The sequence below is a fragment of the Eriocheir sinensis genome, unplaced genomic scaffold, assembly GCF_024679095.1.
Source record: "Eriocheir sinensis breed Jianghai 21 unplaced genomic scaffold, ASM2467909v1 Scaffold455, whole genome shotgun sequence".
Lineage (NCBI taxonomy): Eukaryota > Metazoa > Arthropoda > Malacostraca > Decapoda > Varunidae > Eriocheir > Eriocheir sinensis.
The window spans coordinates 256198-274739 of record NW_026111782.1 but is presented as its reverse complement, the minus strand read 5'-3'; the positions used below and the strand labels follow the sequence as shown (position 1 = coordinate 274739).

Sequence of the window (18542 nt, the reverse complement as noted above, 5' to 3'; positions counted from 1 at the left end):
TATACCGTAGTTATTTTGCAATACTTTTGTAATGTGTCTTTCAACAGAAATGTTGGAGGATGTCCTTCGTACCAAGATGAAAACATTCGAGTGCCACTAACATCACACAACACTGTGAAAATTCTTAAAGAAAAATTTGGCTGTCCAGTAACAGGAGGTCGGAAAAGTACGGCATTGTCAGAAAAGGAAGAAGTTCAACCACGCAAGAAAAGGCAAAAGCTCAAGGTGTGGATTAAGAATTTTATCTTCTTAGTATTGTTTGCATAGTTATGACACCGGCTGCATATGTGCTTGCTGATGATGATGACGATATGTCTTAGAACTATCACTGAAGTTTTTCTGATAAAGTTATTTTTTTCCAGGTTGATTTGAGGGACATGAAGATGATGAGGTGACTACACGCGCCCACATAGATGCACTGAATGCAGAATTGAGAAAAGGGTCACCTGATCTTGCAGTGATTGCTGTAAAAATGGACAGAACATTTGTCTACCGTTGGAAAAGGATCAACGATCAACGTTTGTCAGTGGCTGACATCATCTCAGAGTTTCCAGCCCTGAGGCGAAGAAATTTTGTGAGTTTTCAAAATCTTTGTTGTCTTATTTCGATGTTTAGGGTTGTGCTATATGACGAGCTATGTTATTATCTGTCGCTGATGAATTCATTATTATTTATGAATAATTTTTATAACATATTTCAGTGAAAGCATCAGACATTTTATTCATATATATGGTGCAGAGGCCATGCACTTAACGACAAAAAAATACTATGTTTTTAACACCAAGATGTTTCAGCTTGCAAGGGAAGCTGAACGACATGGTATTTTGAAGCCCCTTGAAAACTCTTACCTCCAACTCCATACATCACTACTTGAGTTGATGAAGTATACCAAGTCCGTTGCAACGGTTACAAAGAGTACTTCTCAAAATACCAAGAGGACTTGGACAGCAGTCTGAATGAAGATAAAAGAATCGGTAAATATTTATTTCTTTCTTTAAAGGTGAACGTGATAACAATAGTCATTATTTTTTAAGATAAAGGTGATAATTTTATTTGTCATTAATAGGTGGTCAGTAGAATTATGTCACAATCACGTCAAAAAAATTATCTTTATATACTTGGTTATAGTGTCCAGACATACTAGTCGTAACTACTTTATCAAAGTTTTCTTTTATTCTTTCGTTGAGTGTTTTTATTTCTATTGTGTCTGGAACTTTTTACCAGTTGTGATACCACGAGTTAGTGTCTCCAGCTGTCCCTTCTCAGGCAATCACTTTCAGCATATTCCGTTCCTTGACTGCTCTATCTCTCAAGTTATCCTTATTCATTATTATCACGTGTCCATACCATCTCGACGAGCTTCACTTAACCCTTTCAACCACTTGATAATCTCCCACTGCTGTTCCACTCGTAAGAAAAATCCACTTTCTGCTGTGACCTCTTACCTTTTTTTGAATAATAAGGTTTAATGATTCATGGTAAATATGTTTGCAGTTGGCTTAGATAGTTTTTTAGTCATTGTTCTATTACCACCCATGACCTACACAAGAATACACAAGGATGAAAGGAGACTACAAGTTGCCGGTCGGCCTATATATACACATGACGGCTCCTAATGGTGAATCATTCATCATATTCCCATCCATAAATTTATCTAATCTCCACTTGGACTTCAGCTGTGTTCAAAAGATTTAAATTGCTACTGTTTTTAGTTAGTTTACATCACTCATCAACCGCCCTATTGTAAACCAAGCTGAACCTATTTCCTAGCTGAGCCCAAAACTATCTAGGATATACCAATTACAACGTGTCCTAACATCTGTTTTTATTATCAGAACTTTATATTCTCTATTAATGCCCGTAACACACAGTAAAATTTATTCAAACACTCAGCCCCTTTAAAACTATCACAAAACCTCTTTTACCGTTTACCATTTAGTATTATTGTATTTATTTACGATTAACTTCACAGAATGTGGCCTGCAGTTTGCTGTGCAACTTCTGCCATCGCTTTTTAGAGAGGATGCGACGTATCTACTCGCTGATTCGAATGAGGTAATTTACTGTATTTTTATACATTGTATTTATGGTATGCAACTATTACTAAGAATATATTTCATCAGCTGCCTTAAAATAAAAAATTCTCCTGCTTTTTCTGTGCATGTGATGTCAACAGAACGTATCATACGGCAATGGCTTTTTCCGACAAAAACGAATTCTGCTAAGTCAGAAAAGGATCGAAGATTATATTTGTTTTCTCCTACTGGGCATTGTGCCAGTATAGGTGGCAAACAAGTTCATTAATTTCATAGTTGCTATTATACTTAAGTGACTCGCTAAACAAACTTTTCCCGCTCTCTTTGGTTCAGTCGTTTGACATAGATGGTCCTTCTTTCCAGAATATCAAATCTCCAGCTCCAGTTCTTACCTGTGAAGGAGGCGAATACCAGCTTCACATCAACGGGGCACCTCTTCTGGCAACAAAATCATCAAAGTTTACAAATGCTTTGGAAGCTCTGTTTCAGTCATATTGGGTATTTTCGTTGGAATACCCGAAGGAAATAGAAAAGACGTTACTGTTCTTAGAGTCATACATATTTCAACACAATACTAAACTACCTGCATGTGTCTCTACTTGGGCAAAAAAGATTGGTATGAAGTTATAATTTTCTTCACTAACTTATAAAAGACTGAATTTACTTTATCAATGCCATACATGACTGATAATTGGCGTTATTTTTTATTTATTTATTTATTTTTTTAAAGATAACCAAGTGCCATAGGAACAGGGTCAGGGATGTGTCAGAGGGCATGAGAGAAATTCACTTTCTTTTCGGTATCCAATATCAAACCTTTAACACTGCCCGACAGAAATCCTTTGTGTTTCAAAGTTTTCTACATATGTTATTGCAAATTTACTAAAAGAACTCTTCTTTCAATAGTAATTAAGCATGTAACTTGTCTTACTCACTGTTGTCTATTTTATGGTTTTTAGAATAGCAAATTTATTTCAAGGACATGTTCTTTTCAGAGTAATTAAGAATATCATATTTTTTTCTTTTATTTAGAAGCTCTACGTTTAAAGACAAAGAACACTTTACATTTTTGTCATGCTCAGCCGCAAATGTAGAACTTATCTCTCATTGGCTCATATAGGTTAAATAAATGCTATGTGGTTATATGGCATTGATTTTCACGTATAAATTTGTTTTCATGAAAATGATATGTTAATTTTATATATATATATATATATATATATATATATATATATATATATATATATATATATATATATATATATATATATATATATATATATATATATATATATATATATATATATATATATATATATATATATATATATATATATATATATATATATATATATATATATATATATATATATATATATATATATATATATATATATATATATATATATATATATATATATATAGTATATATATATATATATATATTTTTTTTTGGTGTCTTCATGTCATCTGTATACTGCGTGTAGCTGTGTACAACTTTAATCTATTTTCTATATTTTTATGCCTTATAATTATACTTATAAACGTCTGTAGAAATTATAATAAACTTTTCAACTGAAGTCCTCTTGTGATACCTAATCTGTAGCCATATATAAGGGTATAATGGATTAAGGTACGATGGTATATATATAGCCTAGAATACCCTGCAGCAGGGTATCTTTTGCCTTGGATATACCCCGATGTAAAGGTATTGTAAATATATGTTATACCCTTCATAGGGGTATTGTGTTAAGGGTATATCACATTTCTAAAATACCCCAATAGGGTCTACTATTTCGAACACCAGATATACCCTATGTCTACCCTTTTTATACCTTTAATTTTTTACAGTGTAGAATTTGCCTCCTGTCGTCGGTAGTTCCATAGACATTTTGTAATTTATTTTTGTTTTGTTTTTGTTCTGTTTCTGGACTATTGATCACGTTTTTTTTTTTTTTTTCCTTCTTGCATTCTTGCAGTTTAACAGTTAATAGAATTTGCCTTCTGTCGTCGGTAGTTCTATAGACATTTGTGATTTATTGCCGTGTTTTTTTGCTCCGTTTTTGTGCTATAAAGCAAGTTTTTTTTCCCTTTTTCTTTTCGTTTTCTTGCACTTTAAGTTAACAGAATTTGCCTCTCGTCGTAGGTCGTTCTATAGACATTTGTAATATATTTGTTTGTGTTTTTGTTCTCTTCTCGGGTGCCTTTTCGTACTAATCCCATTTTTTCGACACTTTATATTATTTTCCACTAACAGTTTCCTTCCTGGCAGTCACTCGCTCGTGCCGTGGACATTTATAACTTTTTCTGTGATCTTGTTCTGTTCATGTGCCCCTTTTCGCATTAATCACATTTTTTTTTGATACTTTATTATTTCCACTTACAGTAATTTCCTTCCTGGCAGTCACTCGCTCGTGCTGCTAACATATATAACTTTTTCTCCGTGTGAATGAAGTTTTCTCGTGTGTTCAAACTTGCTTCTCGGGTACACTTCACTAACACACTCGAGGAGGTCCCTGCTGATGCCTCGGTCCCCGCCTTCCACGCCCCCTCGGCGCCACCAACGCTCTCTGGGTCATGTTCTTAAACCTTTCGTCGCCCAAGCACATACACTTAACAAGGCTTTCGTGGGATTTGTGGGCATTTCCATGGGTAGTTTTATGACCCTGGTGGTAGTTTGACAAAGTTTCTGCACCGTGAGCGTGAGGAAACACTCTTTTTTGGCCTTTAGATATGATTTATGTAAGGGAAGGGAACATTTAAGAATATCGATCATATTATCAAGCATTTCGAAGCCCTTCGCCGCCACCGTGCAACGCTCTCCGGGTCATGTTCTCAAACCTTTCGGAGCCCAAGCACACACATTTAACAAGGCTTTCGTATGATTTGTGGGCATTTCCATGGGTAGTTTTATGACCCTGGTGGTAGTTTGAGAATGTTCCTACGCCGTGAAATTAAAGAAACACGCATTGGGACGCGTTTGACCTCATTTTTGGATTTTTAGAAGTGATTGATGTAAGGGAAGGGAGCGTCTAAGAACACCATCCCTCTATCTATCTCGCCCCTGTCCTTAGCCTCAGCCGCTGCCCCCTCCTCCTCCCTTGCACCGTCTCTCTCTCGTTCGCTAATATTTAGATGATCACTTCTAAATTTCTTCAACAGTCGAAGCCACATGTCAACCAGCTTTACATCCAATCTATACCACCTTTTCCTCTTCCTCCTCCTCCACTTCCTCCTCCTCCTCTTCCTCCTCCTCCTCCGCCTCGTCTTTTTTCTTTTCTTTTCTTCCTCTTTTTCTTCCTCTTCTTCTTCTTTTTCTTCTTCTTCTTCTTCATCTTCTTCTTCTTCTTCTTCTTCTTCTTCTTCTTCTTCTTCTTCTTCTTTTCCCTCTTTATCTTCTTGTTTTTCTTCCTCCTCCTCCTCCTCTTCCTTCTCTTTTTCTCTTTTCCTTGTTCCTCCTCCTCCTCCTGTGTGGCAGTTCGTTCGGTAGGGTTGACGCCACCATCATCATGCCTCCGCCCCAAAGCTTGGCTCCCTGTTGAGGCTTCCGCGTCCTCGGACTGAGTGATGTGCAGCGAGGGAGTGGCGGAGGAAACAAGGTGACTCTTCAGACCGTCTCCCTCTACACTTCAATTGGCAGTAGGGGAGGCGGTGGCCGAGTGGTTAGCGTGCGGGCGTGGTGTCCCCTTCTTAGTCAGCCGTTATTGATGTATTGCTGCACACACAAAATAATAATAATGAAATAAATAAATGGGTGAATTAATAGATAAATAATCATTGTGTTATTTACTCGTCTTGAAAAATATATTATGTTATGAAAAATATATATCCAAAGGGTGATAATAAATAGAGAAAATATAAATGCATGAAAGTAATGCTAGAAAGAGACGAAATAACAACATCCCGTAATTTCAAACCTTAGCAAGAATATTTAAACACACATTTCTTTTATAACATTCGATTTGATGAACTTTGAAATCACACAGGTCCATATTCTTCAACGCCTCGGGCTGCCGTTACGACTATTGCCCAAGGCCACGGAGAAGATTAACCGGGTTTTTATGAGTGTTGTTCCCTTTTGTGACGCTGAAGTCGTGTAAAACTATCACCGGGATCACAAAGCAGTTCGTGAAAGGTCCGTCAGCTTCTACGGGAGGCTTTTCAAACAGGCGAACTGAGTGAGGCGCCGACACGTTAAGAATGCGAGAGGAGAGTTTCAAGACGCCTCGCCACCCGAAACTGACCTCTCTTGACCTCTCGTTCTTTTATCTTTTTTTCCCGGAGCAGCGTTTAGCAGGCTCTCTCGTTTATGTTTATTTTCTTGCCTCTGAGCTGCCTCCCTTCCCGGCAAAATAATATGATGACTCATGTGATCGGAACCGAAAAATACGTGTGCGCGCCGCAAACATATAAACGAACCAGCCAGTCATGTCCGCGGCGCCTGGCTTTGATTTGACACGTGACGGCGAGCGTGGTGACAGCCTTGAGTGGCGTCGCGTGGCTCGCTGCTGCACCCGGCACTAACGTCAGCAAGATGCGATCACCGCCGTCTTTGCAGCTCTACCAGGGGAGTTCCAAGACCCTTCTCCACCCGATTGTCGGCTGCTCTGTCAACTATTTGCGGGGTTGACTACAGCGGACTTTTTTTTTTGTTTAATCTTTATTTCGCCCTTGAACTGCGGATTGATGCATTTGGTATTGTCTGCGGAGAATCACGGGATATCGCTGGAATGACATTGTGTCAAACCGGCAATCATTTCGTAAGACTGATTTGAGGCCTGTTACCTGCAGAGTGCGTGGACACCAACTCCAGCACGGTACCCAGAAGTCAATCTTTATCACTGGGTTGTTTTTGTAAGAGTTAACCCCGAGTGGAGGAGGCCGAGGGGACGCCCACATAGTTTGTGGATTGAGGAAATCAACAGATCCTACCGGCAGGTACTTGGGACGGGAAGAGAACTACATAGGGACCTGCCCGGAGGAACCCGCGGGTTTGACGTCGTAGGGTGGGCGTTGCGACGCGCCCCCGGCTTATGCCCCAATTGACTGACTGATTATGCTCCCTCTTGTACTGTAAAAACATTAATATTCATGTACCTCATCTCCTCGTGGACTTGATGCTTAAAATCTTATGATTGGCTGTGAATGTTGCCCCTGCCTGCGTCAGACTCCATAAATAGCGTTACTTTCTGCACCCGTGATTCTTGTATTCTGCCTGCGTCACAAAGGTTTGTACTCTGTCATGATTCTTGTGCCCTGCCTCCTCTGATACGATTCTTGTTCACTGCGTGCTCTGGTATGATTCTTGTACCCTGCCTCCTGTGATATGATTCTTGTTCCCTGCGTGCTCTGGTATGATTCTTGTAACCCTTCTATTCTGTCATGATTCTTTCATCCTTGCTGCATCACACACGTTTTCATTCTCCTTTTCTGGCCATCCTTCGACAGACTGGCTTTTCAGTAACAATTATTCAGAAGACCAAGATCGCCCTAAGACATATCGAAGCCCAGTCTTGGTTTCTGTTTCTCAATATTTCCGAGGAAGGTTCACCAAGACTTGGCTGTGAGCATGTGGCAGCTGTGCCTCAAGAAACGCGGTGCTCCTCGGCGTCTAGCGTGACTCTGGACGATCAAAGGACGCCTGCAGTTTGCCTGACGCGGCCACTTTCCGTCCATTTAAGGGCCACGAGGAACACGGCTCTGCTCGCCGGTGTCTAACGTGACTCTGGACGATCAAAGGACGCCTGTAGTTTGCCTGACGCGGCCGTCCACCTTCCTCCTTTTAAGACTAAGCAAATGTTTTACCTCGGGCGAAGGTTGGGGGTCAGAGGGTGTCATTAAGATCATTGCCTCGCCCCTCGCCCTATCCCCTCGACCCTCGACCCTCACCGCCACTCGCCCATTAAAGACCCAATTACTGCCTCCCCCCTCTGATAGATTAATAGAAATATATGAAATAGTAAATTGATGGCAAGATAGATAGAAAGATTCAAATATCGAGGAAGGTATAGATAGATGAATGTAGGTAGATAAATTACACACACACACACACACACACACACACACACACACACACACACACACACACACACACACACACACAGGCTGGTGTTTGCCCGCCGTGCTGCAGCCTACGATATTGTCGTCATTGTTAGCTTTGCACTTAGTTCGTTCAACGTGTGCATTTATTTTTATTTTTATTATTTTTATTGCTGTGGTAGTCTTGTCAGACTACCACTAGGCTCATAAAACAACCCTTGGAAATATTAACATAACCTATACCAAACTTTTAACAAATGTAAGTGTGTGTGTAAGCCCCGAAATGCTTGAGAATATGCCTGACCACTCATCGTCGCTCGCTGCCTTCCTTGTGGCGAGAGGTGCGCGCTGTAAGCTTTGATGTCGTACACGATTGCACGCGCATGAAAAAAATCTAGTAACTCGTCTTGTGGTAAAAACACTGATGACTTCCCTGGCGGTGACGCACGGAAAGGTGGGAGGAGAGGAGAGGGGGTGGGTGCTGGGTGGTTGTGGTGGTGGTGGTAGTGCTCCGCCTCAGCTGCGCTTGTCAAGACGAGGTTTGTTTGCTCGCTCATCACCGCGACCCGCCAATCTAGGTCACAGCAGCCTCCCGGGACCCTGGTGAACCCCCTCGACCCTCCCTCTGCTGTCGCGGCTGGTTGGGGCGCTGTTCTTGGCTCAAGCGATCTCACCCAAGTATGCACCCAACACACAGCTGCTACGGGAAAGAATAACACCCATTGCCAGGTCACAGCAGCCTCCCGGGACCCTGGTGAAACCCTTCGACCCTCCCTCTTCTCTGGCGGCTTGTTGGGGCGCTGTTCTTGCATTAGCGACCTCACCCAAGCATGCACCCAACACAGCTGCTACGGGAAAGAATAACACTCATTTCCAGGACACAGCAGCCTCTCTGGGAGCCTACTGAACACCCCTCGACCCTTACTAGCTGTGGTGGGTGGAATGGGACTCTGTTCATGCATGACCTTGGCGACGTAACGCAAACACAGCTGCCACGGGAAAGAATAACACACCCATTACCAGGACACAGCAGCCTGTCTGGGACCCTGGTGAAGCCCTCCCTTCCGAGCTGTTATGGATGGAACTGGGGTCTGTTCATGGCCTTGGCGACACCCGCCCAACACACAGACACACACACGGTAAAAAATAACACCCGCCAATCCTCTCCTTATGGTTTGTTACTACCTTTTTTTATTCCTGCTTAACATTTGTGACTAACAGTGAAGAATAACCCGCCATTGCTCTCCTTACAGCTTGTCACTTGCATTTGTTTTATCATTCCTACTGAACGTTTGTCACGTTAAGCGGTACAGAGCCAAGTAATGCACGGAATTTACATGCGTTTTCCAAGGGTCACTTTCTTAAACATTCCGGGGCCCAGGGACACACATTATGGCAAGGCTTTCCTAGGAGTTTGGGCATTTCCAGGGGTAGTTTAATGACCCTGGTAGTATGACCCTTCTTCTGTACTATGAACCTAAGAAACACGCATTTGACAACGCCTTCATAGGAGTTTTGGGCATTTCCAGGGATAGTTTAATGACCCTGGTGGTAGTATGACCCTTCTTCTGTACCATGAACCTAAGAAACACGCATTTGACAACGCTTTCATAGGAGTTTTGGGCATTTCCAGGGATAGTTTAATCACCCTGGTTGTAGTATGACACTTCGTATGTACCATTAATTTAAGAAACACGCATTTGACAAGGCTTTCATGGGAGTTTTGGCCATTTTCAGGGATAGTTTAATCACCCTGGTTGTAGTATGACCCTTCTTATGTACCATTAACCTAAGAAACACACATTTGACAAGGCTTTCATAGGAGCCCATGAGAACCCCAGCGACTTCCACGAGAGGCTTTTCAAACAGACGAACTGCAGGGCAGATACGTTTAAAAATACAGACTTAAATGTTGAGGGTCAGGATGTTTTTTGCTGTTTAAGTCGCGTCCCGCCAGTATTTCTTTTTCTTTTTTACAGAAAAGGAGACAGTTCAAGGGCATGGAAAGAAAGATACCAATAATGGAAAAAAAAAAAAGGCCGCTACTTACTGCTCCTGAATAGAGGTGAAGCCTCAAGTTAACTCGATGACGGCCGGGACGTAAGAAGCGTGAGACACAAGACAAAGTTTGAGGGCGGCTCAAAGAGTCGGACAAAGTCTCGGCACAAACAAAGGCGAGGCGCAGCAGCGGGCGAGGTAGTTTTTCGCGTCCCGGCAGACGGCGAGGCAGGACGAGGTGACTCCGTCCTCTCTCCCTTTGTCCCTGCTGATCAAAGCCTCGCTCAGCCCGTGTTTCCTCCCTATCCCATTTTCTCCTTTTCTTTCATCCCGTCTCGTTCTGGCTTTTTCCCCTCGCAGCTGACAGTTACAATAAATGGATATGTATCTTGAAAGCTGCTGTAATCCACCAGTGGCCGGGAGCGCAATCTGGCGACGGGGATAACGAGCAACTCCTCCGCGGCTCTTTGTCTTTCTCCTACCTGCAGACGGCAGGAAAGTTAGTCTGCCCTTCCATTGTGGCGGCGCCTGGCCGGGGCTGGCCGGGGCTTTGTGCGGGCCTCCCTGGCGTGACTCGGGCTCGCCCTTTTTGTGCCGGTACTTTCTTTGGTGCGGCGTAAAAGCCAACTTGTTTTCCACGGGAGCTCAGTCACTCAGTAAAACAGGCACCAACATAAAAGGCCGGGCCACGGCCGTCCCGTGGGCCCGTTGGGATCGGGGCCGCCAGCCGTGCGGGCGCTGTGCTGTGGCGCTGCCCTCCCGCCTCGCCCCGCCCCCATCCCGGCGAGGGTTCGGCGGGCTGGTCTTCCGTTGAGTAGCGTCAAGTGGTCCTCTCACCCGTAATGGCGCGGCCCGTTGTCAAGTGACAAAACTAATGCTGCCTTCTATGGCGCGCCGATGTGCATGAGAGGGATAAAATAAACTGAACAACAGCATTTGTTTGCTCGTATCTGACTAATGAACATTCTCCGGCGTGTTCCTTCCGCGCACTGTTTTGAAGTGGAGCGAACTGACTTGGTTACTGCTCCGGCCTCCAAGGTCAGGGCTGCCGGTGCAGGCAGAGGACACACGAGCAGGGAACGCACGCGCTGCATACGCTGCTGCGACCTGCTTGAAACACACCGCCGCCAGACTGAAGGAAGACAGCTCTGGCGATGACGGAAAGAGAAGAAAAACATCCCACTACAACATAGGCGAACTGTTTTACACGAGTGGGAAACATTTAACTTGAAAACACTAAACAAACAAAGGCATACAAAGGGGAAAAAGAACACGTACAGCCAGGGCCGGGCAGAGGCGGCGCGGCGAGGCCCTCCCCATGCACCTGTCCGCCGAGGCCTGTGTGTTTACATTCCGGCCCCGCCACGCCAGGGGCACGCCCGCACCACTTCCTCCGCCTTCCCTTCACCTCAACCCCTTGCCTGTGTGTGTGTGTGTGTGTGAGAGAGAGAGAGAGAGAGAGAGAGTACATAATCAATACATTTCGCCTTTCTTTTCCTGTACTTTCTCTCTTACTACAAATGTAGATGATATATATATATATATATATATATATATATATATATATATATATATATATATATATATATATATATATATATATATATATATATATATATATATATAGTTTAATAGACATAGCTTGAATCGACCGCCCAAAATCACCCAGCAACTGGAAGTACCGCGGAGCGCTGCGCAGACACTCAGGTCACTGGGCCTTTCTCTTGAACATTTTCGCCTAGCACACACTCATTTGACAAGGCTTTCGTAGGTGTTTGGGGCGTTCCTAGAAGTACGTTTATGACCTCGGTAGTAGTTTGATCCTTCTTCTTTACCATGGACGTTAAAGAACACTCATGAAAACCTGGACTAATCTCCTTTTGGGCCTTTGTAAACAGTTGATGTAAGGGGTGGAAGCGTCTGAGGGTCATATTCTTAAGCTTTTCGATCCCACAGCACACACACGTTTGACAAGACTTTCGGAGGTGTTTGGGACATATCTAGAGGTACGTTCATGACCCTGGTGGTAGTCCAATTCTTCCACTGTGCCATGAACGTAAAAATACACTCATGCAGACCCTGTTAATCTCCTTTTAGGCCTTTGTAAACAGTTGACGTGAGAGGAGCGTGAAGTGGAAGCGTCTGAAAATACCAACCAAACACCTGTCGCTCTCCTTTAGGCCGCCGCTGCCGCTGCTGCTGGAAATGGTCGTGTTAGTGCAGGACAGCGACCCGGGTGACCGATCGGCAGGCGGGTCATTCGTCATGGGAGATAGACGGAGCCGCTGTGCCCGCGAGATGAAACACGAGTCATTGATTGGTTAGTCGTTTGCCAGGAAGCCTTCACTCTCGCCCTTGCTCTTTCGTTGTCACCTAAAGTGTTATGGGGTGAGAAATGAAGGTAAACCGTAAACAGCATATATTAAAGGCTACAGTAGAGGCCATTGATTGTGTTAGTCGTTTACGAGGAAGCATTCACCCTCGTCACTGCCCATTCCTCGTCTCCTAAAGTGCTATGGCGTAAGAAATAAAGTAGAATTGTTAGCGACGTATAGAAAAGATTAAAGCAGAGGTCATTGGTTTGGTTAGTCGTTTCCCAGGAAGCCTTCGCCCTCGCCCTTGCCTCGTCACCTAAAGTGTTATGGGGTAAGAAATGAAGGTAAACCTTAAACCGCATATATAAAAGGTTACAGCAGAGGTCATTGATTGGGTTAGTTTTTTTACCAGGAGCCTCCACCCTCGCCCTTGCCCTTTTCTTCTCGCCCTAAATGTTCTGGGTTAAGAAATAAAGATGAACCGTGAGCAATATATAGGAAAGATTACAGCAGAGGTCATTGATTGGGTTAAACATGTTTACCAGGAGCCTCCACCCTCGCCCTTGCCCTTTTCTTCTCGCCCTAAATGTTCTGGGGTGAGAAATAAAGATGAACCGTGAGCAGCATATAAAAATGACTACAGCAGAGGTCATGGATTTGGTTAGTTGTTTACCAGGAAGCATTCACCCTCGCCCTTGCCCTTTCCTTCTCGCCTTAAATGTTATGGGTTAAGAAATAAAGATGAACCGTGAGCAATATATAGAAAAATTACAGCAGAGGTCATTGATAGGGTTAGTCGTTTATTTATTTATTTATTTACAGGAAGGGAGTCAACTCAAGCGCAACAAAAAAGTGTAGAAAAAAAGCCCGCTAATCGCTGCTCCCACACCCCCGCCCTTGCCCTTTCGTGGCCATCCAAAATATTATGTAAGGCAGTAAAGTTGAGAGCATCCGCTATAGCTGCGCGTGGCCCCGGTGCTCATCTCCGTCACATTAGCCTTTGAGCCTGTCGTGGGTGAGAAAATATTATGTGGTGAGGAAAAATGGACAACCCTTAACGTAAACGACGTAGAAGATAAAAACAAAGACCATTTATCTGTTTATTCACTTACCATTGTCCAGGAAGCCCTCGCCCTCGCCCTTCCCTCGTCACCTAAAATGGGATGTGGGTGGGACAAGAAAATTATAACGTGTAATCAACGTGAAACATAACAGCCGAGGCCATTGCAGTCACGACTATTCATAAACTATCGGCATCATGGCGGCATTATAACCTTTCCAGGCACAGAGATAAAATTTCTAACCGAGGGAGTATTTTTTTCTTTTCTTTTTTCTTCTTTTTGCTTGCTTGGCTGATGCTGCCCCACGGAGCCCATCTTTGATCCTCTTTAGAGCAAGCATCGAGAGTCTGGGTTGATAGCTCCCACTCTAACCGCTCAGCCACCGCCTTTGTACCCTTCAGTAGATGTCTATTATCAAATGTCACACGGCCACACTTCTGTCAAGCGTTGCTCTTCTATTCTAAGACACCGGTGAAAGCACAGAGAAGGGGAGGAGGAGAGGAAACTGAGGCGAGGGTTGGATGTAAAGAGATCAGAAGAGTTCAGACGAAAGGATTGGCGGTTCGAGGAAAGGAAGGCGAGCTGGAGGTGAAGGAACAAGAGCTGGGACTGACCATTGAAGGCAGGACGGAGGGTGAGCAGAGAGGTGGCGGAATAAAGTGTGGGAGGCGGTAGGGAGAACAGACAGAAGAGGCCAGAAAAAGAGGAAAGGGCCATGAGGGAAGGAAGGCAAGCTGGAGGTGAAGGAACAAGAGCTGGGACTGACCATTGGAGGCAGAACGGAGGGTAAGCAAAGAGGCAGTAAGGAGGAGAGGTAGAAGAGGGTAGAAAAAAAAAAAGGACAGGGACGTGAGCGATGAGGGCAGTAGAGGACCCAAGGAGGAGTTGCCAAATGCGGTGCCTGCTGTGTAGTGCCGAAGCAGAAACGGAGATAAGGCAAAGGAGTGACTCAAGTATTTCGAGGCTGACATATCCTCACACATGGTAAGGCTTTCGTGGGAGTTGTGTTAGTAGTTGTGGGGAGTTTAACAAGGCTTCCGCACTATGTATGTGGAAAAGTGCCTATATTCTCAAACATTTCGGGGCTCACACACTCGCATTTGGCAAGGCTTTCGTGGAGGTTATGTTAGTAGTATTTCCATGGGTAGTATTATGAGCCTGGTGATAGTTTGACAAGGCTACTGTACCATGAGATTGAAAAAAAGGCCAATAGTCTCAAACATTTCACGATTCACACATTAGATAACACTTTGGTAGAGGTCATGTTAGTAGTATTTCCATGGGTAGTTTTATGAGCCTAGTGAGAGTTTGCCAAGGCTTCTGGACCATGAACGTGAAGAAACACTCATGAGAACCCGACTAATCTCCTTTGTAGCCTTTGGAAATAGTTGTGAGAGCTGAAAGAATCTGAGAGTGAGTTTGAGATTGAAAAAAATGCTGATAAAAGGTAGATAGATAAATAGAACAGAGGAAAGTAAATATAGGAGAGGAATACACTGAAAACGGATACACCGAGAAGGGAGAAGTGGGCCGAGGAGGGGAAGGGTTAGGAGGAATCAGAGACTTAGTAAAGAGAAGCTGGGGAGACTAAATAGCTTGCCTGTGAGGAAAAATAAAAAGCCGGGACCAAAACCGTAGAGCAGAGGTGAGTGAATGGAGAAGAGGGAAAGGATGAGGATGAGGGTGGATGTGTGGGTAGAGGAGAGAAGGATAAGAAGGGGAAGAACGAGTCAGAGGTTATATAAGGAAAGGAGTTAAGTTAGGTAAGGTGTTAGGTAAGGTTAGGTAAGGTTAGGTTGGCCCGCTCGCCTGCTTGCTAGATTAGGTTAAGGTAGGTTAGGTTAGGATAGGTGTTAGGTTAGGTATAAAATCGTCCCCCTCACATCCTCAACCTTACCTGCTCTCTCCCTCTTTTTCCTGTTAAAAGAAATGTGCTGAGACTAAAATTATCAAGAGGTCAGTAAATGTAAAGAAGGAAGTGGATGAGGATAAAGGGGATGGGAAGGGGAAAAAATGAGTTAGGTTACATAAGGGAAGGAGGTTAAGAATGAATGACCTTCTGTTGAAAAAATGTGCTGATAGTAAAATTATCAAGAGATTAGTAAATGTAGAGAAGGAAATGGATGAGGATAAAGGGGATGGGAAGGGGAAATAATGAGTTAGAGGTTACATAAGGGAAGGAGGTTAAGAATGAATGACATCCTGCGGAAAAAATGTGCTGAGAGTAATATTTTCAAGAAGTGTAGTAAATATAGAAAGAAATTGGATAAGGATGACAGGGATGGGAAAGGGAAGGAATGAGTTAGAGGTTACATAAGGAAGGAAGGATAAGAATGAATGACTTGTTAAAAAATGGGATGAGAGTAATATTATAGAGAGATTAGGAATTATAGAAAAGAAAATGGATGAGGATTATGGGGATGGGAAGGGCAAGGAATGAGTTAGAGGTTACATAGGGAACGGAGGTTAAAGATGAATGACCTGTTAAAGTAAATTGGCTTAGAGTGACATTACGGAGAGGTTAGGAAATGTAGAAAAGGAGATGGATGAGGGAGAGATAGGACATGTAGAGAAGAGGGCTTGGGTGAAGGGCTTGGGTGAAGGGAAGGAGGAATTACAGATTAGCGAAGGGGGGAGAATGAATGCCAAAGAGGGTAGGAAATGTAGGGGATATTGTTGAGGATAGGAAGGGTTATGCTGGAAAAGAGGAGAGATGGGTGAGGAAGGGAAGGAGGAGGAATTAGAACTTAGGGAAGGAAAGGGAAGGGAAAATAAAGAATGAGAGAAGAAATATGATAAAAGTAGAATTATCAGATGGGTAGAAAATGTAGAAAAGGAAATTGAGTGAAGAGGAAAGTGACTGAAAGGGAAAGGGGAATATGAGTTTAAGGAAAGAGGAAAGTGGAGAGAACAAGATGTGATGAAAGTAAAAAAAAAAAAAAAAACTGAAGGAAATGAAGAAAAGAAAATGGGATAGGATGAAGAGGACAAGTGGATAAAGGAGGAGGAGGAGGAGGAGGATTAGGAATTACAGTAGGGAAAAGAAGGGAAGGGAAAAGGTGAAGAAAGAGCATCACGGAGTCTGGTGGGCGGGTGGGTGAGGAGGTGGGTGGGTGGGCGGGAGCGTGGAAAGGGAAGGAGTAATCAGAGCTAAGAGAAAGGAAGGCGGAGAAATGGCATCACGGAGACGAGTGGGCGGGCGAGAGGGTAGGTAGCGGGGGTTGTGGGTAGGGTTGTTGGTGGGTAGGTAAGGGAGAGGAAGGGGAGGGAGGAATAAGAGCCAAGGGAAGGGAGGAGGAGAAGAAACGGCAACAGGAAGAAGAGAGGGAGAGTGGGAGGGTAGTTTGGGTCGGTATGTGGGTGGTAGATGGGGTGGTAGATGGGTGGTGGCGGGGTTAGTGGGTGTTGGGTGAGTGGGGGAAGAGAAAGGATTGGCATCGGGAACTGAAAACGATATAGAAGAAGAAGAAGAAAAAAAAAAGAAGAAGAATAAAAAAAGAAAAAGAAGAAGAAAAGGAAGAAGAAGAAGAAGAAAAAGAAGAAGCAGAAGAAGAAAAGAAGAGAAGGAAGAAGAAAGGAAGGTTAAATAAAAGGTTTGGGAGAAGAGAAGCAGGAGAGAAGGAAGAGAGGGAGAAGGAGAAGAAGGTGCAGGAGAAGAAAGAGAAGGAAATGAAGAAAATGTGGAGGAGTCTGATAAGGAGGAGGAGGAGGACGTAGAATGGAAAAAAAGGAGGAGGATTAATCAGAGTTAAGGAAGGGAAGGGAATGGAAGGGAAGGTGGAAAGTCAGAGTTGTGGGTAAGGTTAGATGTGGTTAAGTAAGGCTAGGATAAGCTAGGTTAGGTAAGGTTAGGAAAGTAAGGTAAGGTTAGATGTGGTTAAGTAAGGCTAGGATAAGCTAGGTTAGGTTAGGTTAATGGGTGGATGGGTAGTGGAGGGGGTAGAGAGGGTGGGAGGTTGGTGGGTGGCGGGGGGGGCAGCGGGGGGAGGCAGCGGGGGGCAGGCAGCCAGGCAGGCAGGCAGAGACACCGTGCAGGTGGAGCAAGACGGTCTCCGGCAGCCTCACGTCACTGACTATTTTAAACCTTTTTTTTTACGTCTTGGCCTATTGCGCCGGTAGGCCTCTTCCCGGTGGATCCTGATGGTCGGTCCAAGGCTTCTTCCCGGTGGGTCCTGATGGTCGGCCGAGCCCGATCTGGCGCTGGCGAATGTTTATAGTGGCGCCATCTTGCATTGGCTCATGCTGCCCTTCCGGAGCTCATCTTTAATCCTAGAATCTAGAGTCCGGGTTGATAGGTGGTCTTCTGGACAGCATGTGGATAGTTTTAAGCCACTCGGCGGCTGAAAAATCCCAGCTTGGTGGCACCGGTCGGGGATTGAACTCGCGTCCTCCTGAACGCGGGGCCGTCTCGCTATCCGTTCAGCCACAGCCTCCCCTGAACCTGTTCTGCTTACCGTCTCTCTCTCTCTGGAATATATTAGATTATATTAGGTTAAGTGAGGATAGGTTAAGGTAGGTTAGGTAAGGTAAAGCTAGGTTATGATAGGTTAGCTTGGGTAAGGCTCGGCAATGTTAGGTTAGGTTAGGGAAGGCTCGGTGCTAGGTGAGGTTAGGTAAAGTTAGGAAAGCTAGGTAAGGTTAGATGTGGTTAAGTAAGGCTAGGATAAGCTAGGTTAGGTAAGGTTAGGGAAGTTAGGTAAGGTTAGATGTGTTTAAGTAATGCTAGGATAAGCTAGGTTAGGTTAGGAAAGTTAGGTAATGTTAGATGTGGTTAAGTAAGGCTAGGATAAGCTAGGTTAGGTAAGGTTAGGAAAGTTAGGTAAGGTTAGATGTGTTTAAGTAAGGCTAGGATAAACTAGGTTAGGTTAGGTTAGGAAAGTTAGGTAAGGTTAGATGTGGTTAAGTAAGGCTAGGATAAGCTAGGTTAGGTAAGGTTAGGAAAGTAAGGTAAGGTTAGATGTGGTTATGTAAGGCTAGGATAAGCTAGGTTAGGTTAGGTTAAGCGAAGGCGTCCCTCTTACACCCTTACCCTCTCCCTCTCTCTCGCCCTTGCCCTCTCGTTAAGATAGATTAGGTTAAGTTAGGTCTTTGTG

General features: G+C 43.9%; 1 long non-coding RNA gene across 1 annotated transcript; it reads left to right on the top strand.

Annotated features, from left to right (window-relative positions):
• Positions 1–893: 893 nt before the first annotated feature.
• On the top strand, positions 894–3093 carry LOC126992415 (uncharacterized). Its single transcript, XR_007746544.1, has 3 exons — positions 894–974; positions 1973–2055; positions 2400–3093. It is a non-coding gene; the product is annotated as an uncharacterized LOC126992415 (long non-coding RNA).
• Positions 3094–18542: the final 15449 nt, after the last annotated feature.